The sequence below is a fragment of the Mobula birostris genome, chromosome 9, assembly GCF_030028105.1.
Source record: "Mobula birostris isolate sMobBir1 chromosome 9, sMobBir1.hap1, whole genome shotgun sequence".
Lineage (NCBI taxonomy): Eukaryota > Metazoa > Chordata > Chondrichthyes > Myliobatiformes > Myliobatidae > Mobula > Mobula birostris.
This window is the reverse complement of record NC_092378.1, coordinates 70,178,777-70,204,568: the sequence shown is the minus strand read 5'-3', so window position 1 is coordinate 70,204,568 and position 25,792 is coordinate 70,178,777. Positions and strand designations below refer to the sequence as shown.

Sequence of the window (25,792 nt, the reverse complement as noted above, 5' to 3'; positions counted from 1 at the left end):
CAGACACGAAGCCCAGAGCAGAGTAAACGTTGTGGAGCCCAGACACGAAGCCCAGAGCAGAGTAAACGTTGTGGAGCCCACAGACACGAAGCCCAGAGCAGAGTAAATGTTGTGGAGCCCACAGACACAAAGCCCAGAGCAGAGTAAACATTGTGGAACTCACAGACACGAAGCCCAGAGCAGAGGTGAACGTTGTGGAGCGCACAGACACAAAGCCCAGAGCAGAGGTGAACGTTGTGGAGCCCACAGACACGAAGCCCAGAGCAGAGTAAACGTTGTGGAGCGCACAGACACGAAGCCCATAGCAGAGTAAACGTTGTGGAGCGCACAGACACGAAGCCCATAGCAGAGTAAACGTTGTGGAGCCCACAGACACGAAGCCCAGAGCAGAGTAAACGTTGTGGAGCCCACAGACACGAAGCCCAGAGCAGAGTAAACGTTGTGGAGCCCACAGACACAAAGCCCAGAGCAGAGTAAACGTTGTGGAACTCACAGACACGAAGCCCAGAGCAGAGGTGAACATTGTGGAGTGCACAGACACGAAGCCCAGAGCAGAGTAAACGTTGTGGAACCCACAGACACGAAGCCCAGAGCAGAGGTGAATGTTGTGGAGCGCACAGAAGCGAAGCCCACAGCAGAGTAAATGTTGTGGAACTCACAGACACGAAGCCCAGAGCAGAGGTGAATGTTGTGGAGCCCACAGACACGAAGCCCAGAGCAGGACCATGACCACAGCTTCAGTGCAATGAAGAGCAGAGTAAATGTCACAGAGCAGTGAGCAGAACTGGCGCATCCCTCGCCTCTGGTCCGACACCCTGACTTTTTAATCCATCTGGCCCGGAATTAAATCATCCAAATATCTGATCATTCCTCGTTCTAAGACCCGGGCCCTGTCGCATCAATACTCTGTGGGCCTAGACCCCATTGCCACATTTCAGTCCGTAACTGACCTTTCCAAATTGGCTCAGCAGTTAGATCGACTGAACCTCAGTGGATGGGCCCCAGTTCTGCTTTTCCTCTGCTCTGCTTGCCTCGACTTTGTCTCGAATAAGCCACAACTTCTCCTGGAACATTATTGTCATTAATAGAACATGGAACAGTAGAGATCAGTACAGGCCCTTCAACCCACGATGTTGTGCAGATCTTTTAACCTACTCTTAATCTTAATATGACCCTTCCCTCCCACATAGGCACACGAATGAAAGAAAAATGGAGAGCGAAGAGACTCCTAAGTACCCCAGTGTATCTTCCTCTACCACCAGGCCTATTCCATGCACCCATCACTCTCTGAGTGAAAAAAATACTTACCTCTGATATCATCCCCACCACCACCACCACCAATACTTTTACTCCAACCACTTAAAATTATTCCTCGGATGTTGACCATTTCCACCTTGAGAGAAGTCTTGGGCTATCCACTTGATCATCTTATACACCTCTATCAAGTCATCTTCCATCCTCCCTGGCTTGCTCAACCTAGGGACATGCTCTCTAGTCCAGGCAGCATGCTGGTAAATCTCCCCTGCACCCTCTCTAAAGCTTCCATAATGCAAATGAAAATAGTCTGCTTAGATCTGTAGTCAGGAATTCAATTTATTTCTGCAAAATATTTATGCTGCCCCAGCCACTTCAGTAATAATGTGATTGCTGCCGCTGTCACTGAGTGTTAAAACCATTGGCTCAGACGATACTTGATGAACTATGTATTTAACAAAAAGAATACATACTGCCCGTATCATTGGAATTGTTTGTTAGGCACTTTAATTTCATTACACTGTTGACAGTCATGTGAAGGAAAAACAGCCACCCATTTGATAAGGTACCCCATGAAAGACTTATTGAGAAAGTAAGGAGGCATGGGATCCAAGGGGCCATTGCTTTGTGGATCCAGAACTGGCTTGCCCACAGAAGGCGAAGAGTGGTTGTAGACGGGTCATATTCTGCATGGAGGCCGGTGACCAGTGGTGTGCCTCAGGGATCTGTTCTGGGACCTTCTACTCTTTGTGATTTTTATAAATGCCTGGATGAGGAAGTGGAGGAATGGGTTAGTAAATTTACTCATGACACAAAGATTGGCAGTGTTGTGGATAGTGTGGAGGGCTGTCAGAGGTTACAGCGGGACATTGATAAGATGCAAAGCTGGGTTGAGAATTGGCAGATGGAGTTCAACCAAAATAAGTGTGATGTGGTTTATTTTGGTAGGTCAGATATGATGACAGAATATAGTATTAATGTTAAGACTCTTGGCAGTGTGGAGAATCAGAGGGATCTTGGGGTCCAAGTCCATAGGACACTCAATGCTGCTGTGCAGGTTGACTCTGTGGTTAAGAAGGCATGCAGTGCATTGGCCTTCATCAATGGTGGGTTTGAGTTTAAGAGCCGAGAGGTAATGTTGCAGCTATACAGGACCCTGGTTAGACCCCACTTGGAGTACTGTGCCCAGATCTGGTTGCCTCACTACAGGAAGGATGTGGAAACGGTAGAATGGGTGCAGAGGAGATTTACAAGGATGTCGCCTGGATTGGGGAGCATGCCTTATGAAAACAGGTTGAGTGAACTTGGCCTTTTTACCTTGGAGCAATGGAGGATGAGAGGTGACCTGATAGAGGTGTATAGGATGATGAGAGGCATTGATCGTTTGGATAGTCAGAGGTTTTTTCCCAGGGCTGAAATGGCTAGCACGAGAGGGCGCAGTTTTAAGATGCTTGGAAGTAGGTACAGAGGAGATGTCAGGGGCAAGTTTTTTTTACGCAGAGAGTGATGAGTGCGTGGAATGGGCTGCCGGCGACGGTGGTGGAGGTGGATACAATAGGGTCTTTTAAGAGACTCCTGGGTAGGTACTTGGAGCTTAGAAAAATAGAGGGCTGTGGGTAACCCTAGGTAATTTCTAAGGTAAGGACATGTTCAGCACAGCTTTGTGGGCCAAAGGGCCTGTATTGTGCTGTAGGGTTTCTATGTTTCATATTAGTATCAAATAAAAGCATGAAAATGGGGAAAATGCTTTATTTGAGCATGGAAAAAGAAAGGAGAGAACATCCACAAGCCCAGCGAGGAAGGGGAAGAGTTCAGATGCATGCTGAAAGAACCAATGGGAGAGGACTGAGGAATAGAGGTCTCTAATATTATACGAGCAACTATTGTTGATCATGTCCTGTCCATGTGTGAGGCTGGTCCAAGGATGCCCCCTAATGTTCCATGTTCTTGTGTGGCATTAACTGGACATTCAGGAATGAGAGTCAGTACGACGTCACAGAGCAAATTTACACCTGTATGTTACGTAACCAAGTTTGACACCCATGTATAAAACAGTCGTTTCCCTCTACAAATAGTGTGTTTTGGTAAATGTAGTCAGTGGAAATATACTTGTTTTTCCATAGAACTGAAAGAAGACCTGTGGCTGGTGGGTGAGCTGAGGTATTCAGAGCTGGACAAGAAGCAGCATTAGTTCAGATGGTGCTGGAGAACAATGCCAAACACTTGCACGAAATACAGACAGGTGTAATTGCAGAGTGTACCATCTTCTTAAATATTAATGTGGTCAGTATATCGACAATAGGGTGTTGAAATGTGATCTACAGAGTGCCCTTTGCTAGAAACAGTGACAGGTTTAAGGAACCTGTATGTACAGGTAAGTTGTCAACATCATACATATAGGTTTTTCAAAGAAGTGGTGGTTTTCGTTGTGTCTGAAGATGACGTAAACCTATGAGGAAGAGGTTTTAAAGTGGAGGTCCAGTGGTACAAACAAGCGTTACAAACTGGGGTCTTCCTTGGTTGCAATAGATGGCCATGTGCCTTGTCATGCCCTTTGCTCTCCACGGAGCATTGCAGTAAAACCTTCCTGGTTGTTGGACCTCACTGTAGATCACATCTGCCCAGTCTGCCAAAACTACATTTGCATGCTAGGACAGGCATATCCCTATCTCACTGGGATATGAGGCTGCTAGCTACCCTCAACTGGTAAGCCCACCTGTGAAGTGGTGTACCGTGATGCAGCCACTGACACACGCAGACATCTATTTGGAGTCACAAAGGAGAGTTGTGTGTCCGGTGGGGACCAAAGATAAGCGAGCTAACCCAGAATGGACACGACAGGCCCCTTCATCAGAGGTGCTACCCCTCCCTAGTTACCCCTTGTGTCCCAGTGAACTACTGTATCTCTTTTCATACACACTTAACATGTGTTTCACACTGTAAATATTGTGATTACAGAGGATAATGGAGCTGGAGTCTAATGCAACATCACATAAATTCGTCTACATTGAAGAAGCTGCCTTCAATATGTCTAAGTCAATGAGATGAGGCAGGAATGTTATAAGGCAAAGGGCAATAGCCCAAGTACCATGCTAGAAGTTAAAACATTACCATGTATGCAGCCATATCAGACACTGGTGTTCTAGCATACATTCACAATGATTGGCCCATGTAACAGCCCACAACCTATCACGTTCTTTGATGAGCTTTGCAGACAACTCAGCATCCGGGGAGAAACAATGCCAGGATCAATGGTCAACACTACGTCATCATATGGGACAATGTATTTTTCCACTGCTCATCTGCAGTGACAGTGGTTTCAGACTCATCCACACATGCCCATGGAATTCCTTCCACCATACCCTCTGTTCCTCAACTCTACCGAGGGGTTTTTCTCCTCCTGGAGATGGAAGGTCTATGACAAGCATCTTATGACCAAATGGTTGCTGATGGACACTGACTGAGGCTTGTGGGATAATCACTGTGTCAGACTGCCAGCGCCGGATTAGGCATTCCCGGAGTTATTTCTCTAACTGAGAGTATATTCTATGCGACATTGATGAAAACGTGGCTCAACTTTAGGGACAGAATAAATCAAAGGTGACCATTATTGCACTGTACTACTGTTACCAGAGCTGTATGATTTTTTCCCCTAAAGATGTGAGCAATTTTGTTTTCAACATTCATGTAATGACAGATAGTAAACTACTGAGATTACAGTGAAGACTGTTTTCATTCTTGCTTCTCATTCTGTTGATCTTTAAATGTTCTTACTCATGATTGGAGTTGTAATTGTAATGCTCTGGTTAGGATTTTTACTGCTATGCTATAGGTATTTAATTTTTAGCGGTTCTGTAAAAGTAGTGTGTCTGTTTTTAGAATGTTTGGTTTTGGCTAAGTATAAGGGGCTATGATGTTCAACTTAGGAATCAAATCAGGATGGCGGAATTGGGAGAAAACCCTTTGACAGAACCATTTTGATGAAGGATTGTCAATCATAAGGACACAAAAAAACAGGAGCAGGAGGTGGCTATCAGGCCATTCAAGCTTCTCCAGCCATTCAGTATGATCATGGCTGATCTACACTGACCTCACCTTCAATGTCATTTCTCCATTCTCCTCTACTCCTTGATCCTCCACTTTATAATGATCCAGCTTGAACCAGCAGCCACAGCGGAGAATTCCAGATATTCACCATCCTCTGAGACAAAAATTAAAAAGTCCCACCCCACCTCTCCCTCTCTCTCATCCAGCTCTTCCTCTACCTCTATTTCTATCTCTCCCTCATTCCCACGCCCCCCCCATCTCTCCCACCAGTTAGTTAGGAAAACCAAACCATATTCCAGATACCAAGACCCTTTATAAAAACTAGAAGATGTCTTTACCCATGTAAAGAATTTTCAAGAGTGGGCAGAAATTGTCACAGTAGCATTTCACTCTGGAAGGAATTAATTTTCTGATGTACTTCTCAAAATAAATCAGAACTAGGTCTGTGTGTGTGAGATTTTGTGGTGATTCCAAGACCACTTCAATGTTTCTTGTCCAACATGGAAAATGATCTAGTTGTCAAAGATAAGGATGCTGGACTGAAAAAAAGAGGAACATATGACTGAATGTAGCTCCACTGTATCTAGGCAGAAATGTGAGCAAAGAATAGTGCAGATGCTGGAAATCCAGAGCAACACAGAAAATGCTGGAGGAACTCAGCAGGTCAGGCAACATCTATAGAAATGAATAAACAATTAACGTTTTGGACAGAGACCCCTCATCAGGAAACATCGACTACTTATTTATTTTCATAGATGCTGCCCGACCTGCTGAATTCCTCCAGCATTTTGTGGGTAATCTTTAAATATATGCTGAATAAAGCATAAAATTAATGGATACAAATGGGATATAATGCCACAGGATTCCATGGATCAAGGGAGAGATCAAAACCGAATTGAACCTTAGGACAACTGAAATTATGCTTAATATTTAGTGCAATCATAAAAATAGAAAATATAGTGGGAACTGAAGGGCTTTGAAAGGAATCAACAGGTAATTGGATTCTGTTAAGAGGGGAAAGTATTGCTGAGGATGAAGACTTGGTAGAATAATGCTGGATGTGAGAAGGATTTACTGATAGAAGACATGGTATATTCATTCACAATACTGTGAAAATGGAACTAGTTATGTAAAACAACTGAAGTCTGTGTTTATATCACAGGGCCCGTTGTTGTGCTCTTTTGAGTTAATGAAAAAAAATTCAATATCAAGCCCATGCTACCAGTTTTCAGTTCTCATCAACTAAATAAAAATCAAAAAAATCTGCAATAAAATAAAAATACGAAATATGACCTGAAGCACTAACTGTTCCCCTTCCCATAGTTGCAGTGTGGAGGATTTCTGATATTTTCTGCCTTTAATTTTAGTTCTCAATTGCTGCCCATCTAGAAAATAAATTGCTAAAGAAAAGAAAGGAATATAAGCCAAACTATGTTTCATTTCAAATAATGTCCAATTTGGGAAAAGTCAAGGTAAATCTGGCAATTTGTAAATGAGAAGATCAGTTGTAGATTTGTTTTTTTTTAAAGTCACATTTACCAAATGTCTTAGTGTTTGAATCAATTGGCAAAGCTATTAAAACACTTTAGTAAAATTTAAAGTTTTATAATTTCATAATCTTCTGATGTTTCTTGATGTCTGCTCTCCATCCTACTTCCTGCAGGGTAATTTCACCATGCACTATATTTGATGGATCAATTAGAACAAGAATAGCTTATTCAACTCCCCAGGTCAGTCAATTAGATGATGGACGATTTGTATTTTAACACCGTCTATTTCTGTGTACCTTCATACTCCATCCTTTATTTATTATTCTTTTTTTAATGCTGCTTAAATTAATGCTTTAATATAATCTCACTGAAAAAATCTTTTTAAACCTATAAAATAAGATTGATGAAGTCAGGAGGGCACACAGTACAACAGGTAAGTGAAGAAGTACTAATTTGCCATGGAAAATAGAGCTTCGCTAATGAACTTTGCATGCTGGGAAGAACAGATAAGAGATCACCTGGACTGTTTTAATTAAGAGTGTTGTATAGTCCACTGTACTTCCAACTTCTCTGACATTTTCAGAGTGTAACTCCTGCATAGTCAGGTAATTCTAAAATGGCAATGATAACCAATACCAACCATTGAGTAAGTCTAAACAAAACTGTTTGCCACTATTTGTCTTTGTCATCTGTATCCAGGTCTATATCTATTATGCAACACTTTGTATAATCTTTAGTATATATACAAAATATCAGTTCCATTACTTTATCAAATAACTCCATAAAGCTTTTCAATTAAGCTTTAACAAATTAATGCTGAAGTTTATTTATGAGCTCTAACTCCTTCAGTCATTCATTAATTTTATCTAGATTGTTGTCTTCAAAGGTTGTCTCCTCTGTGTCATTTGAATGGCTGTTCTGCAGTTGTTTGGTCTATATCTTTTTAAACAATAATACTCTGTTCTCAAGCATCACTCCCAGTTTTAAGGAAGATTAGATAACTTTGGTCGAAGGAAGTTACTGATTAAAGTTGTTGCTTTTGTCAGTAATTCAGCAGCCATTCCAGTTTTATCAATTAAGTTTTCTGCTTCAAGGATCCAAACTGTTCAGTGCATCTTTTTGATCTGACAAATTTCACTTTTCTATAGAATCAAAAAAACATAGAAAATTTTATACACAATATGATTGTGCCTATATCCCGCATGGAGGTCAATAGCCCTCCGTGTAATGATTCTTCAATTACCCATTCCAGGATTTTTGTAAATTTTATGATGGTTTCTGCTAAATGCTATACGCTAACACAACACTCTGGGGACTTAATGCTGATTTTATTTTCTTCACTTATGTATCTACTGTTGTGCTATCACTTTACCTCATCTATTTCCTTGTGTATTTTCTGAATTCATTTGTTTCTTCTTGACTTTGAACCAAGACTTCTTCACCGGTATTTCAAAGATCCTGTGCAACAAAGTGCAAGCAATTTCTTCACCTGCATGCTCGAGTTTATCCACAGAGTTACAAGTAGTCATGATTCTTGTACAGAGAATACAGCTGTGCACACCATATGTGCGGACAACAGACCTTTCATACATCATTTGTCACTAGTCATTCACATTTACTGCCTCCTGAGATTGTCCAGCTGGTCATTTCCACCTTACTCCGTTATAAACAGTTTTATTCTCCTTTATGCTGTCCTCTGCCTGGACTAAAGGTCAAACTGCATATGTGGCCCTTCATTTTATCCTCCATGTTCTGTCAATCCTACAGTTTCTTTTCGGAGTTTTTATTCTTCAGTTAAGAGCTGGGAACCCTTCTCAACTATTCACCACAACTCCACCCACATGCTCAAGTCCTTTCAGCTCCATGGATTTTAATTTTATTAGCAATATCCTCCAAATCACACTATCTTTTATCCTATACACCTAAATAGTAGAAGTTCCTACCCAGAGAAAGGGTAATGAGTTCCTTTATCCCTGCAGCAGTTCAAGAAGACAGTCCACTGCCATCTTCAGAGACAATTAGGGATTGTTAAAAAATGCTCACCTTGTGAGTGATGCCTGCATTCTTAAATTAGTATTGTCTCCTTCTTTTGTCTGATTTAACCTGTACCAGAAAGATCCAGGTTTGAGCATCATTTTCCCTCTTGGGGATGTTCCTATTTTTTATTGCACCTCTCTGAAGATCTTGCATTGTTTAATTAGCAACTTTTGGTATTACTCATACTGCACAAGATTTCTTTTCAAGTCGATCCTCCTCGGGGTAAATATTTCAAACATGATTGTATATTTTTTGTAACTGTTCTACATTTCATATTCTGACCACAGAGCCCAAACTCTTTCTTTGAAGCAGATTCTGCAGGACTTGTTTTAAAAAGCTGGAAACATATGTATCATTGTTAAGGAATTATCCCACTCTCCCACTCTTTGCCATTTACACTATTGCAAACATGGTCTATGTCTGAATAATTCAGATTCCCCTATTATCACTGCTCAATAGTTTAGAACTTTATTCAATTTTCTTGGGAATTTCACACTATTTGATGGCTTAAAGTAAATAATCAAAGCACAATAGTTCATTTCACATTACTTAGTTCTAAACAAGTATATTTTGCTTCCATTCATTCATTGTCTTCCTGTCAATTCCTTGTAATAGAAGAGTTTCTTATTTCCTGAATACCGTATAGCTACATCACGTTCTTGCCCTCATCCTTTGAGTGAGATCTTCATATTGTTCCTCTAGCATAGGATCAACCGGTCATTACTTCATCAATAATATTGATATAGATAAATCTTATTCATAAATAGAAGTAGATTCCTATGGTTTGATTATAACTCTCATCATGAACAAATGTTTTCTTTATCCATTTTGTAAAATAATAATAATGCAAAATAACACTAAAACCTTTATGTCAGATATTGTGATTGGAAAAGAACTACTTTTCATAATCTTCCCAACAAAATGTTGCAGAAATTGCTTAGAAGGTTCTTTATGCCAATGCCTTGCAAAGTAAACCTTACTCATTAACAGAGAAAATATATTGACACCTTGGTTTATTCATGCCCCTGACCCTTTCATAATTCTCAAGCTCTTCAATTGTTCACAAATGTTCTGTGAGTTTTATATATTTAAAGATAAATGAGTAAAAGTATTTAAAAAATTAAATATTTTAAATAATCTGTATATTTAAATACTTTATATTTTTATTTATTTTATTTAGAGATACAGCATGGTAACTGTTAATGTTTGTCCTTTGACAAAGACAATCTTGCATGGGTAAAAAAGCAACAAATTGTTTATTTACAGAATGGCTTAAGCTCAACCACATTTTACATGGAATACTCCAGCACGCCAAGAGCATGTGTGACCCATTCATCAATGTCACTTCCAGTTCCAGGGGAACCACTTGTATTGCACTGGAAACTGAAGTTCTTTATTACGTACACACATAACAACACATCTTCATAAACCTGAAAGGCACAATAATGCATTCCAACAAAGATATTTCTATTAACTTCAATTGTAATAAGCAAATACAGTCCCTTATTCACTCAGCTACTTACAGTCCAACTCTGTGGTGGTTTAATGATCCCTTTTGGTCTGCTATTTGTTTCCACAGATGTACAGTATAGCTTTCATTTGCTGTGTTCAGTCTCTGTCCTTGTTCTTGCTGTGTGGCCAAAGATGACCATGCAACACTCATGGAAGACTACACACGTCTTTGAGGGGCTCAGATGTTTACCTGAGATAGCCTGAGAAACTCATAATCACTTGATGTGCCTCATGATAGAGCCCTGGACTACATCCATGTGATCAGTGAGTCTTTGGACAAGTTCCAAGTGATTCCATCTCAATTCACAGAGCTCCTTCTGTTGGCTGCATATCATAGGTAGCAACTCTTCCTGTTGGTTTGTGTGAACTTGTGTTGTTGTTCTGATCTTTGGGTCCGTGTAGTTTTCCCATCTTCCTTTTTATTTTTCCTCTTCAACTTTGGAGAGGATCGTGGAGATATTTTTGATTTCCAGTCTTTAACTGAAAGTCAGTGAGACGACTTCATCATGGTCACTGTGCTCAGCACTGGCATCCTGACTGTCATGTTGGTGTCGCTGGTACAAATGTCTATGGAAAGTGGAGTTCTTGTGCTTCTCTTACATAAGTCTTCTGGAGAGCTCATGGATGCTGTTCTGTGTTTCTCAAGCTATCACAGGTAAACATCCAAGCCCCTCAAAGGCATTTGTTTACTCTTCCATGGTCACCTTTGGTCTGTGAAGCCACTATGAAAGCTCCTTCCACCAGGTTGAGCTTTTCACATGCACTCAGACCTAATATTGACCATCGACACAAACAAAATGCTGGTGGAATGCAGCAGGCCAGGCAGCAACTATAGGAAGAAGTACAGTCGATGTTTCAGGCTGAGACCCTTCGTCAGGACTAACTGAAAGAAGAGCTAGTAAGAGATTTGAAAATGGGAGGGGGAGAGGGAGATCCAAAATGATAGGAGAAGACAGGAGGGGGAGGGATGAAGCCAAGAGCTGGACAGGTGATTGGCAAAAGGGATACAAGGCTGGAGAAGGGAGAGGATCATGGGATGGGAGGCCTAGGGAGAAAGAAAGGGGGAGGGTAGCCTCCAATCTGATGGCATGAACATTGATTTCTCTAACTTCTGTTAATGCCCCTTCCCTTATTTATTTTTTTTTCCTCTTTTATTCTCTCTCCGTCCCACTCACAATAACTCCTTGCCTGCTCTCCATCTTCCTCTGGTGCTCCCTTCCCCCTTTCTTTCTCCCTAGGCCAATCGTCCCATGATCCTCTCCCTTCTCCAGCCTTGTATCCCTTTTGCCAATCAACTGTCCAGCTCTTGGCTCCATCCCTCCCCCTCCTGTCTTCTCCTATCATTTTGGATCTTACCCTCCCCCTCCCACTTTCAAATCTCTTACTGTCTCTTCTTTCAGTTAGTCCTGACGAAGGCTCTCGGCCTGAAACGTCGACTGTACCTCTTCCTATAGATGCTGCTTGGCCTGCTGCGTTCCACCAGCATTTTGTGTGTGTTGCTTGAATTTCCAGCATCTGCAAATTTCCTCGTGTTTGCTAATATTGACTGTACTCGCTTTTTGACAATCAGTAGCTGTGCCTTTAGGGGCTGGCCCTTGTGCTTGAAGGTCTCGATACAGCCTCCTTTCACTGGAATGTTCTCTGCAGTATAGATTGTCACTTTTAACTTCACTGGGTAGATCTTGCACTTTACTTTGAGAGTCTTGTAATCAGCCATAAACAACAGATTCACCTGGGCTCTGGTGTCAAGCTTGAATGCAATTACTGTCTCATGTACAGTCACTGGAACAATCCATTCTGTTTTACCAGCAGCCTGTAGAAAATCTACAAACACTTCCTCCATTTCCTTGGCAAGTGTGCGCCTTTCTCTTGGTAGCCCCAGCTTTGCCAAATGATTTTTCTTCCCACAATTATTACAGGTGATCCCATAAGCAGGACACGTCTTTGGGATGTGCCTACCTCCAAGTTTGCTGTTTGAGCCTATTTCGCTGCTTTGGGAAACACTTTGTGCTCTGCCCCTCTGTTTTCACAGCATGCACTGTCATTTCGGCCCTGTGCAGCTCTTTAGTTTGTGATTGTGTGGTCTCCGCCGCCCTACACATATTCACACCCTTCTCTAGCATCAAATCTTTTTCACGGTGCAAGTTTTCTCCAAGCCCATTATTGGAGATTCCAGAAACTATTTTGCCTCTGACTGGTGAGTTTTTCAAATCTCCAAACTCAGAGGACTTACTCAGTGTAAGAAGCTCAGCTAAGTATTGGTCAAAGCTAACACCTTGTTTCTGGTCACTGTTTGAAAGCTGTTATAGATGTCCAAAGCACCTTCCCCAATTACATGTAGAAGGATAGATGCTTTCAATTTTTCATCCACCCCTCTGGCTCTACTCATTGCTAAATACTGTATATATTGAATCGCTGTTTGAAGTGTTTCCAGTTATCCAAAAGATTATTGCTAAAATGCATAGGAGTAGGAGGACTTAGGTTATCCATAGGAGAATTTTTCGTGCCTCTCTCACCTGAATCTCTTGGTGAACTTCTGGACACAGAGTGCCCTATCGCCTCCTTGGCCAACCTCACTTGCTGTATCTCTCCCCACCCCCACTGGAACTAGCGTCTCTTTCTCAATAGTGCACGATATTCATTTACACTCCGTGTCTAGACCTCACGCAGACTTCTGACGCCATGTTATGTCTGTTCTTAATAAAGACAAACGTGCAAGGGTAAAAGACCAACACATTGTTTATTTACAGATTTGCTTACGCATGATCGCATTTTACTCAGCAGGCTCCAGCGTGTGTGACCGTTCACCAACGTCACTTCCAGTTCCGGGTGAGCTGCCCGCATTGCATCCTGGAAACTGAAGTTCTTTATTATGTGTACACACAGTAACACAGAAATAGGCCCTTCTGGCCCAATAAACCCGTGCTGCCCAATTACAAACGTGGCCAATTAACCAACTAAACCACACGTCTTTGGAATGTGGGAGGAAATCGGAGCACCTGGATGACGCACACGTGGTCACGGGGAGAACATACAAATTCCTTATTGAACCCAAGTTGCTGACACTGTGTAAAGCGATGCACTAACCACTACACTACTGTGCCATTCCCTAAATGCCATTGAAAGTTTAAAATTAACAAACATTGATTTTTTTAAATCTCGGAAAGTGGCGGGTATTTTGAAACAATGAATTATTTAAAGTTCTGAACTAAGCTCAGCACTCTTACCTAAGGCCATGGCAGCTATTCTCTCCCACTCAAATGAAAAGGGGAATACTCTTCACCTTCATCAACCTGATGTACAGTGGTGCTAGTAAGTTTGTGAATCCTTAGAATTTTCTCTATTTCTGCATAAATATGACCTAAAATGTGACCAGATCTTCACATGTCCTAAAACTAGATAAAGAGAACCCAATTAAATAAACAACACATAAAACATTATAGTTGTTCATTTATTTATTGAGAAAAATGATCCAATATTACATGTATTTGTTGAAAAAAGTATGTGAACCTCTGGGGTAATGCCTTCTACAAAAGCTATTTGGAGTCAGGTATTCCAATCAATGAGATGAAATTGGAGGTGTGCAGACATCCCACCCCTCCCAGAAGTTCTGGGAGTCTTCCACATATTGATAGCGGCTCCCTGACGCCTGCAAATTATATACAATATCCCAGAAATTGATTTTTTTTGAGAGCGAGCGAACAAGAAGGAGAGAGAGACAGACAGAGAGAGTGAGTGACAGACATAGCGAGACAGTGACAGAGAGAGCATTCTGATTGGTCTCTCTTTGTGCTAAGTAGACCTATTAGTTTTCTCTGTGGGCGGGCTTTACTGTCGACCTCTCTCTCTCTTTCATTGTCCATCAGTTCAGTTTCGTGTCCTGCAGTGCCATGGCAGAGTGTTCCAAAATAAGAAAATATATAATGTACCTCACCCCAGACTACACAAAAGTATACCCCTGCCTAATAGGGGTCAAAAATAATGACAGTGTTGCTTGCTGCACTGATTGCAACAGTGACTTTTCTATTGCTCATGGTGGGTTAAATGACTGTAAAAGACATGTTGAGGTGAGTTCTGGATTATGTCTCAACTAACCTTGAAGGACTGGTGCCAAATGACAAAAGTTTGCCAGTTGATGAGTTCTGGGGGGAGCTGTCCAAAGTAAAATCTGTGAGCACAGAGCAGCTGAGATTCAAAGAGCTCTGCCAGTTGATGAAGCTGCTTTTGGTGCTGCCAAATTCTAATTGTGATGTAGAAAGGGCATTCAGCATGGTGCATCACATTAAGACAGATTTCAGAAGTCAGCTGTCTCACAAAACACTTGTGAATCTGATGTCTTGCAAAATTAAACAAATTCATTGACACAGACTGCTATGAGGTTGAGACTTCTGGTTGAGACCTCCCTGAAATGAATTTTTGCAGGGTGGGATGTCTGGATGTGGGTTGTAGTGGTGCCCTGCCCTATAAAAAAGACACACAAAGTCAGGTTGCTGACAGAGCCTGCTCTTCTCAAAAAAAATCTGTTTATGCCGCGATTAAAACCATTTTCAGAGGACCTTAGAAGAATTGTAGAGATGCATGAAGCTGGAAAAGGTTACAAAAGCATTTCTAAACACCTGAGTGTTCATCAGCCCACAGTAAAAGAAACTGTCTACAGATGGAGGAAACTCAGTACTGTTGCTACTTTCCCTGGCAGAGGGCATCCTGCAAAGGTCACACCAAAATCACAACGTGCAATGCTGAAGGAGGTGAAAAAGACCACAAAGGTGTCAGCAAAAGACCTGCAGAAATCTCTAGAACTTGCTGAAGTCTCTATTCACGTGTCCACTATAAGAAAAACACTGAACTAGAATGGTGCTCATGGAAGGACACCTTTGAGGAAACCACTGCTCTCCACAAAAAAACACTGCTGCACATCTCAAGTTTTCAAAAGACCACTTGGATGTTCTTCAATGCTTCTGGGCCAATGTCTGTGGATAGAACACACAAAAGTTGAACTTTTTGACAGAAATGCACATTGCTATGTTTGGAGGGAAAAGGGCACTGCACACCAACACCAAAACCTCATCCCAACTGCGAAGCATGGTGAAAAGAGCATCATGGTTTGGGGCTGCTTTGCTGCCTCAGAGCCTGGACAGCTTGCAATCGTTGAGGGAACAATGAATTCAAAATTGTATGAAGATGTTTTACAGGAGAATGTCAGGGTGGCAGTCAATCACCTGAAGCTTAACAGAAGTTGGATAATGCAACAAGACAATGATCCGAAAGACAAGAATAAATCAACAACAGATGGTCTCCATGTTATTATTTTGTACATTATTATTGCATTTTATTTGCACATTGGTAAATTATTATTGTGTATATTATTATTTTGTACTTTATTATTAGTTAATATTACTATTATATTTTTTATTATTATTGTTAAGTGTGTTTTAAATGTTGCTGCTGTACAAAATAATTTCCCACTTGGGATCAATAAAGTACTTTTTAATATTATTCTTATTATTAATCTAGTGCCAGGAACTATTTCACTATATCATCATCATTATATACTGTGTCATATGACGTGGGCGATCATGGTCTTATCAATAATTGTTCTTGGCAAATTTTTCTACAGAAGTGGCTTCTCATTACCTTCTTCTGGGCAGTGTCTTTACAAGACAGATGACCCAGTTATTATCAATGCTCTTCAGAGATTATCGGTCTGGCGTCAGTGGTCGCATAACCAGGACTTGTGATATAGAAACATGGAAACATAGAAAATAGGTGCAGGAGTAGGCCATTCGGCCCTTCGAGCCTGCACCGCCATTTATTATGATCATGGCTGATCATCCAACTCAGAACACCGCCCCAGCCTTCCCTCCATACCCCCTGACCCCAGTAGCCACAAGGGCCATATCTAACTCCCTCTTAAATATAGCCAATGAACTGGCCTCAACTGCTTCCTGTGGCAGAGAATTCCACAGATTCACCACTCTCTGTGTGAAGAAGTTTTTCCTAATCTCGGTCCTAAAAGGCTTCCCCTCTATCCTCAAACTGTGGCCCCTCGTTCTGGACTTCCCCAACATCGGGAACAATCTTCCTGCATCTAGCCTGTCCAATCCCTTTAGGATCTTATACGTTTCAATCAGATCCCCCCTCAATCTTCTAAATTCCAACGAGTACAAGCCCAGTTCATCCAGTCTTTCTTCATATGAAAGTCCTGCCATCCCAGGAATCAATCTGGTGAACCTTCTTTGTACTCCCTCTATGGCAAGGATGTCTTTCCTCAGATTAGGGGACCAAAACTGCACACAATACTCCAGGTGTGGTCTCACCAAGGCCTTGTACAACTGCAGTAGTACCTCCCTGCTCCTGTACTCGAATCCTCTCGCTATAACTGCCAGCTGCTCATATGACCATCCACCACCTGCTCCCATGGCTTCATGTAACCCAGATTGGGGTGAGGGGGTTAAGTAGCTGCTATACATTGCCCAAGAGTGACCTGTAGGATTAGGGAAGGAGCACCTTACATCCCCTTTGATAGAGACATATCTCCACCCTGCCACCCAAATTTCACTATAAAAGCAGTCTAAAGGAAAATTTAACTGCTAAGTTACCATCAGTGTACAGGTATTATTAATAGGACCAAATTAAAACCATAATATTTAATATAAAATTGGAAAATGTTTAAGTAATTTGTATAAAATACATTTTTCTATTTTAAATATTATAAATAAATGCTATATATTTGAAATATTTTCTGGATATACATAATATACAAGTCAGACACCCTGAGCCAATAGGCTGGTCCTAGACTTATTTTCCACCTGACATAGTTTGCACATTGTTGTTTGATTGTTTGTGGTTTTTGTATTGCTATATTTATGCTCTATTCTTGGTTGATGCGGCTGTAACGAAACCCAATTTCCCTCGGGATCAGTAAAGTATATCTATCTATCTATATGAACCGGAGATCACGTGCAATCTAGAAGAACTAGATTATTGACACGCATCCAGTTAGTGAAAGGATTCAGTAAAGCTGCAAATTAAATGCGATGATTGTGCAAGACTGTGGAATCAGAGGGTGTGCAAAGCTACAGCCAAGATCTTTATTTTCCAAGAAAACTAAAGTAACCCTAACCAGTACCAGTGATCAAACTGAAAATATATGACAGAATAATTTTCACTAATATGAACGAAAACTTAATTTCAATGATACGTCACATCTTGTTATTTAGGCCCAGCTGAATAAAATTCCTCAAAACAACAAAGGATACTGTAGTTGTCAACCCTTCATTTATTAAGTGTGAAAGATTAGCAAGGAAAATAGGGGTGAACTTGATCCTCACAATTAGATCAAAGTTATTACTACCACAAAAACTTTTAAAAACTTGAATTCCTGTTTCTGGTTCAAAATAAAACCTATGAACATATACTTATAGAAACATAGAAAACCTACAGCACAATACAGGCCCTTCGGCCCACAAAGCTGTGCCGAACACGTTCTTACCTTAGAAATTACCTAGGGTTACCCATAGCCCTCTATTTTTCTGATCTCCATGTACCTGTCCAGGAGTCTCTTAAAAGACCTTATCGTATCCACATCCACCACCATCGCTGGCAGCCCATTACACATACTCACCACTCTCTGCGTAAAAAAACTTGCCCCTGACATCTCCTCTGTTCCTACTTCCAAGCACCTTAAAACTGTGCCCACTTGTGCTAGCCATTTCAGCCCTGGGAAAAAGCCTCTGACTATCCACATGATCAATGCCTCTCGTCATCCTATACACCTCTATCAGGTCACCTTTCATCCTCCGTCACTCCAAGGAGAAAAGGCCAAGTTCATTCAACCTATTCTCATAAGGCATACTCCCCAATCCAGGCAACATCCTTGTAAATCTCCTCTCACTCTTTCTATGGTTTCCACATCCTTCCTATAGTGAGGTGACCAGAACTGAGCACAGTACTCCAAGTGGGGTCTGACCAGGGTCCTATATAGCTGCAACATTACCTCTCTGCTCATAAACTCAATCCCACAAATGATGAAGGCCAATGCGCCATACGCTTTCTTAACCACAGAGTCAACCTGCACAGCAGCTTTGAGTGTCTTATGGACTCAGACCCCAAGATCCTTCTGATCCTCCACGCTGCCAAGAGTCTTATCATTAATACTATATTCTGTCATCATATTTGACCTAACAAAATGAACTACCTCACACTTATCTGGGTTGAACTCCATCTGCCACTTCTCGGCCCAGTTTTGCATCCTATCAATGCCCCACTGTAACTTCTGACAGCCCTCCACACTATCCACAACAATCCCAACCTTTGTGTCATCAGCAGATTTACCAACCCATCCCTCCACTTCCTCATCCAGGCATTTATAAAAATCATGAAGAGTAGGGTTCCCAGAACAGATCCCTGAGGCACACCACTGGTGACCGACCTCCATGCAGAATATGACCCGTCTACAACCACTCTTTGCCTTCTGTAGGCAAGCCAGTTCTGGATCCACAAAGCAATGGCCCCTTGGATCCCATGCCTCCTTACTTTCTCAATAAACCTTGCATGGGGTACTTTATCAAATGCCTTGCTGAAATCCATATACACTACATCCACTGCTCTACCTTCGTCAATGTGTTTAGTCACATCCTCAGAAAATTCAATCAGGCTCGTAAGGCATAACCTGCCTTTCACAAAGCCACGCTGACTATTCCTAATCATATTATGGCTCTCCAAATGTTCATAAATCCTGCCTCTGGGGATCTTCTCCATCAACTTATCAACCACTGAAGTAAGACTCACTGGTCTATAATTTCTCTACTGCCTCTACTACCTCTACTCCCTTCCTTGAATAATGGAACAACATCCCCAACCCTCCAATCTGCTGGAACCTCTCCTGTCCCATTGATGATGCAAAGATGCATCATCTATGACATAGGAGCAAAATTAACCCCATTGAATCTACTCTGCCATTTGATCATGGCTGATTTGTTTTCCCTCTCAAAGCTATCCTCCTGCTTTCTCCCCATAACCTTTGACACCTTAATGATCAAAAATATATCAACTTCCACTTTAAATAATACCCAATGACTTAGTCTCCACAGCTGTGTGTAGCAATAAACTCCACAGATTCACCACTCTCTGGCTAAGGAAATTCCTCCCCATCCCTGTTCTAGAGGGACATCCTTTTTATTTTGAGAGTGTTGCCCTCTGGTCCTGGACATTCCCACTACTGGAAATATCCTCTCCACATCCACTGTATCCAGAATTTTCAATATTTGGTAAGTATCAATGAGCATCTCCATCATCCTCTGAACTCAACTAAGTGCAGGCTGACAGCCATCAACTGTTCCACCTTTTCATCACCAGGATCATACTCATAAACCTCCTCTCGACCCTCTCCAATGCAATATTATCTTTCATCAGATATGGGGCCCATGTCAAATTCCCCAGGTTGGCGATTCCAAAGGTGGAGGCCCTTGGCAAGCAGTCCTAGGGTTGGAAGCCAGTTTGTGAGTGTGGGTGGTGGACGGTGGGAAAGGAGCTTGTTTTGCTGTTGTTGTTGCATGTTGTGCTGCTGAGCATCGTGGGTATGCCATGTTGGCATCAGAATATGTGATGATGCTTGCAGGCTGCCCTGCAAATGATGCATTTCACTGTATGTTTTGATGTACATGTGATAAATCTAATCTAATCTAAAACTGCTCACAATACTCCAAATGTGATCTGACCAACATTCTTACTTTTACTACCCTTATTAACCCTTACTATCAACTCAAAGTTCAAAGTAAATTTTATTATCCAGTACATTTGTTGTTGTTTACCTTTTTTCACCTTGTGGCTCATTGGGCAGCATTTTTGCCGTTTCCTTAGCATTTGTCTGTTTTTACGAGGCCAAGTTGCCAGCTCGACACTTAACCCAGCACAGATGGAAAGTGTGCTAGAAACCAGACGGATTCGAACCCAGGAATATTCGCCTCAAAATCCTGAGATTCATTTTCTTGCAACCTGCAAGTTAACCTTTATGGAATCCTGCACTCCCAAGTCTCTTTTAACTTACAATTCTGAATTCTTTTCCCACTTAGAAAATCGTCTGCACCCTTGTTTCTTCTGTCAACATGCATAACCATACACTTACCAACCTTGTATTCCATTTGCAACTTCTTTATCCATTCTCACAACCTGTCCAAGTCCTTCCGCAGGCTCCATGCTTCCTCAGAACTACCTGCCCCTCATTTATCCTTCTCAAACTTGGCCACAAAGCCATCAATTCGATTATCCAGACCATTAACATTATACGTGAAAAAGAATGCATAGTTAGATTTTAAAGTATGAAATATTGTGAGATTGCCAAACATGTCAGCAGATTTTGTATATTGAAGGAGCAGGAGCATTGGTAATAGATTTTAGCTTATATTGTTTTGTATTTTCTTGTGTCATAAAAAGAGGCTGCTTGGCCTAGCAATTCACTGTCAACTCTAAGTGTATTCCATCAGTCCTATTCTCAACCTGCTTCTCTATAATCTATTATTTCTCTCATCCCCAAGAGCTCCTTCTGTATCAAAGTTCAAAGTAAATTCATTATCAAAATACATATCTGTCACCATATACAACGCTGAGATTAATTTTCTTACAGATGTACTCAATAAATGCAGTAACCATAATAGAATCAGTGAATGACCATGCCAACAGGGCAGACAACCAGTGTGCAAAAGGCAACAAACTGTACAAATATAAAAAGAAAGAAAAAAGGAAATAATATTATACACCCTATCTATTAATAAACAACCACTGTTTTCAAGGTAACACACACGAAATGCTGGAGGAACTCAGCAGGCCAGGCAGCATCTATGGAAAAAAGTACAGTCAATGTTTAAGGCAGGACTCCTGCTGCCTGGCCTGTTGAGTTCCTCCAGCATTTTGTGTGTGTCACTTGGATTTTCAGCATCTGCAGATTCTCTCATGTTACTGTTTTCAGGGTGACTCTTTAAGCCCACTATGACTTTTCTAGTTTTAAACCCACTCTTGAATTTATTGAATTGGTTAAAAATAAGGTATCAAATCAAAGACAACCAAACAATTCATACCTTACACACCTTCTATACATAGATGATTTGAAATTATATGCTCCTTCATCAGCAGAGCTGGACCAATTAATTCAAATAGGACAACTATTTTCAAAAGATATAAACATGAACTTTGGACTAGATAAATGCAGAACACTAAACTTGAGAAGAAAGGTGCAATAGAGCTAGTAGAATATAAAACAAAGCAGCAGGATACAATACAACCGATGGATGAATATCTGGGATATCAACAAGGAAAGAAAATAGATCAGAGTGTGATAAAAGGAAAATTTTCAACAGAATTTACATCAAGCCTTAAGAAAATCTGCCAAACAGCTCAATAGTAAAAATATAACAAAGGCAATAAACACTTTCGCTATACCCATATTCATGTATTCTTTAGGCATAATACCTTGTTCAGAAACCGATCTGGAAAGTTTACAAAGTAAAATAAGAACTGAAATGACAAATTTCAGAAAACACCATGAATGAACTTAGATTATCATTACCTAGGACAGAAGGAGGAAAAGGAATAACAGGTATAAAAGTATTATTGAGCAGTCAGGTAAGGATATATTTTCGTCACCGAAAACGGGATTCAGCACTCCATGCCAGCATATGCAACTCTGATAAGAAGCACACACCACTAAACTTAAGTGAAAGAACAACCCAGAAAAATGAAGAAATTATCACAACAGAAGAAAAAAGTTAACCAATGGAAGAGCATGACCCTCAATGGAAGACATCTCCACAATCTGAGCAGACTAGATGTTGACAAGGAAGCGTCGAATGCCTGGCTCAGAGTTGGAGACCTCTTCCCAGAAACAGAGGGGTTCCTTGTGACAATACAGGACCAGATGATTAACACAAAAACAAATCAAAAATACATAATAACAGCCCAACAAATTCAACATGATAAATGCAGAAAATGCCAAGAGAATTCAGAAATAATCCTACATTACAGGATCCTGAGGCAGTTTAACTCAGTCTGATTTGGCACAATCAAATGGCAAACATCCTTTACTAAAATCTTGCTTTAAAATATCAACTCATAAAAGACACCTTACCTTCCTATAAATACAAGCCTGATCCAGTTTTAGAATCAGAGTCCTACAAATTATAATGTGATTGATCCATTATTATAGATGAAACAATCTATAATAACTGTCCGGCTATAATATTACAGGATAAGCAAGCAAGAACAACTTACTTAATAGATATAACCATTCCAAAAACGCACAACATACAGAAATCAATAAGTGAAAACACCAGAAATATGCTGAATTCAAAGAGAAAACTGGAAGACTACAGAACATGAACAGGGTATGCATTGTCCCAAAAGTAATATCTACAACTGATATCATCTCAGAGTCACTACACCATGAGCGGTATAGCCACAAGGCAGCGGAGGTTTGAGATCAGAATTTTCTTTCTCCGAGATGAGCTGCCAACCATGGCTGAAGAGCCCCATCTGCCCAAAGGGACTGGTTTTAAGGTGCCAGTAACCTGCCTTTGGCCCTTCTCCTGACAGTAGAAACGGTTCCACCAGGCTGAGTAGCTAAGTCACACATAAAGGCTGGGAGCTGGAGTTGGTTGACAGAGGTTATTTGAGCCGCAAACCATTGGGAGCATTTAATAGGTAGTAGGAGCTTATCCCCACTACCACCGCTCCCAGCTATGATAACTTTCAGTAACCACAATTATTGTGCAACTTGCTTTATTTTCCTCACTTTTCATTTACTCTTATTCCTGGGTGTCAAGATCTCTGAGGATCTAACCTGGTCCCAACAGCAAAAAGGAAGATAAGACAGTGGCTATATTTCATTAGGAGTTTGAAGAGATTTGGTTTGTCAACTAGAACACTCAAAAACTTATATAGATGTACTGTGGAAAGCATTCTGACAGGCTGCATCATTGTCTGGTACGGGTGATGGGGGGAGCTACTGCACAGGACTGAAAGAAGCGACAGAAAGTTGTAATATTAGTCAGCACCATCTTGGGTACTAGCCTCCGTAGTACCCAAGACATCTTCAAGTAACAATGTCTCAAGAAGGTGACGTCCATTATTAAGGACACCCATCACCCAGGCCATGCCTCTTCTCACTGTTATCATCAGGTAGGAGGTACAGAAGCCTGAAGGCACACACTCAGTGATTCAGGAACAGCTTCTTCCCCTCTGTCATCTGATTCCTAAATGGACATTGAACCGATGAACACTACCTCACTTTTTAAAAATATATATATATATATTATTTCAGTTTTTGCATTATTTTAATCTGTTCAATATATACTTACTGCAATTGATTTATTTATTTTCTTTCTATATTATCAAGTATTGCATTGCACTGCTGCTGCTAAGTTAACAAATAATCATAATAATTTGAAATTTATTCTAATCATCCATGCAATTTGTCCCATTTGACGATCTATTTCTCTGTAAAATCTTTGTCTAAGATACTTCTCCCATGTCTGTGTCTAAGAGTCAAATTCTGCATTTAAGTCTATTGTTCTGGCCATTCCCTTAAATTATTTTACAGCAGACAGTTGTTAATCTTCTTTTGTTCTTCCCATTTATTTTTGAGAAATAGTTTCTCTTTGATCCTACCTGAATTCAGAAACAACTTTCTTAATCACCAATATGTTACATAGAAAATATAGAAACATAGAAAATAGGTGCAGGAGTAGGCCATTCGGCCCTTCGAGCCTGCACCGCCATTTATTATGATCATGGCTGATCATCCAACTCAGAACCCCGCCCCAGCCTTCCCTCCATACCCCCTGACCCCGTAGCCACAAGGGCCATATCTAACTCCCTCTTAAATATAGCCAATGAACTGGCCTCAACTGTTTCCTGTGGCAGAGAATTCCACAGATTCACCACTCTCTGTGTGAAGAAGTTTTTCCTAATCTCGGTCCTAAAAGGCTTCTCCTTTATCCTCAAACTGTGGCCCCTCGTTCTGGACTTCCCCAACATCGGGAACAATCTTCCTGCATCTAGCCTGTCCAATCCCTTTAGGATTTTATACGTTTCAATCAGATCCCCCTCAATCTTCTAAATTCCAATGAGTACAAGCCCAGTTCATCCAGTCTTTCTTCATATGAAAGTCCTGCCATCCCAGGAATCAATCTGGTGAACCTTCTTTGTACTTCCTCTATGGCAAGGATATCTTTCCTCAGATTAGGGGACCAAAACTGCACACAATACTCCAGGTGTGGTCTCACCAAGGCCTTGTACAACTGCAGTAGTACCTCCCTGCTCCTGTACTCGAATCCTCTCGCTATAAATGCCAGCATACCATTCGCCTTTTTCACCGCCTGCTGTACCTGCATGCCCACTTTCAATGACTGGTGTATAATGACACCCAGGTCTTGTTGCACCTCCCCTTTTCCTAATCGGCCACCATTCAGATATAATCTGTTTTCCTATTTTTGCCACCAAAGTGGATAACTTCACATTTATCCACATTAAATTGCATCTGCCATGAATTTGCCCACTCACCCAACCTATCCAAGTCACCCTGCATCCTCTTAGCATCCTCCTCACGGCCAACACCACCACCCAGCTTCGTGTCATCCGCAAACTTGGAGATGCTGCATTTAATTCCCTCATCCAAGTCATTAATATATATTGTAAACAACTGGGGTCCCAGCACTGAGCCTTGCGGTACCCCACTAGTCACCGCCTGCCATTCTGAAAAGGTCCCGTTTATTCCCATTCTTTGCTTCCTGTCTGCTAACCAATTCTCCACCCACACCAATACCTTACCCCCAATACCATGTGCTTTAAGTTTGCACACTAATCTCCTGTGTGGGACCTTGTCAAAAGCCTTTTGAAAATCCAAATATACCACATCCACTGGTTCTCCCCTATCCACTCTACTAGTTACATCCTCAAAAAATTCTATGAGATTCGTCAGACATGATTTTCCTTTCACAAATCCATGCTGACTTTGTCCGATCATTTCACCGCTTTCCAAATGTGCTGTTATCACATCCTTGATAACTGACTCCAGCAGTTTCCCCACCACCGACGTTAGGCTAATGGGTCTATAATTCCCCGGTTTCTGTCTCCCTCCTTTTTTAAAAAGTGGGGTTACATTAGCCACCCTCCAATCCTCAGGAACTAGTCCAGAATCTAACGAGTTTTGAAAAATTATCACTAATGCATCCACTATTTCTTGGGCTACTTCCTTAAGCACTCTAGGATGCAGACCATCTGGCCCTGGGGATTTATCTGCCTTCAATCCCTTCAATTTACATAACACCACTTCCCTACTAACATGTATTTCGCTCAGTTCCTCCATCTCATTGGACCCTCTGTCCCCTACTATTTCTGGAAGATTATTTATGTCCTCCTTAGTGAAGACAGAACCAAAGTAATTATTCAATTGGTCTGCC

At 41.2% G+C, this 25,792-nt stretch overlaps 1 long non-coding RNA gene across 1 annotated transcript in view; it reads right to left on the bottom strand.

Annotated features, from left to right (window-relative positions):
* Positions 1-13,777: 13,777 nt before the first annotated feature.
* LOC140202827 (uncharacterized) overlaps positions 13,778-25,792 on the bottom strand; it is a 47,693-nt gene continuing 35,678 nt past the window's right edge. The window contains exon 3 of the long non-coding RNA XR_011887196.1: positions 13,778-15,310. This is a non-coding gene — a long non-coding RNA (uncharacterized lncRNA). The remainder of the gene's footprint in view (positions 15,311-25,792) is intronic.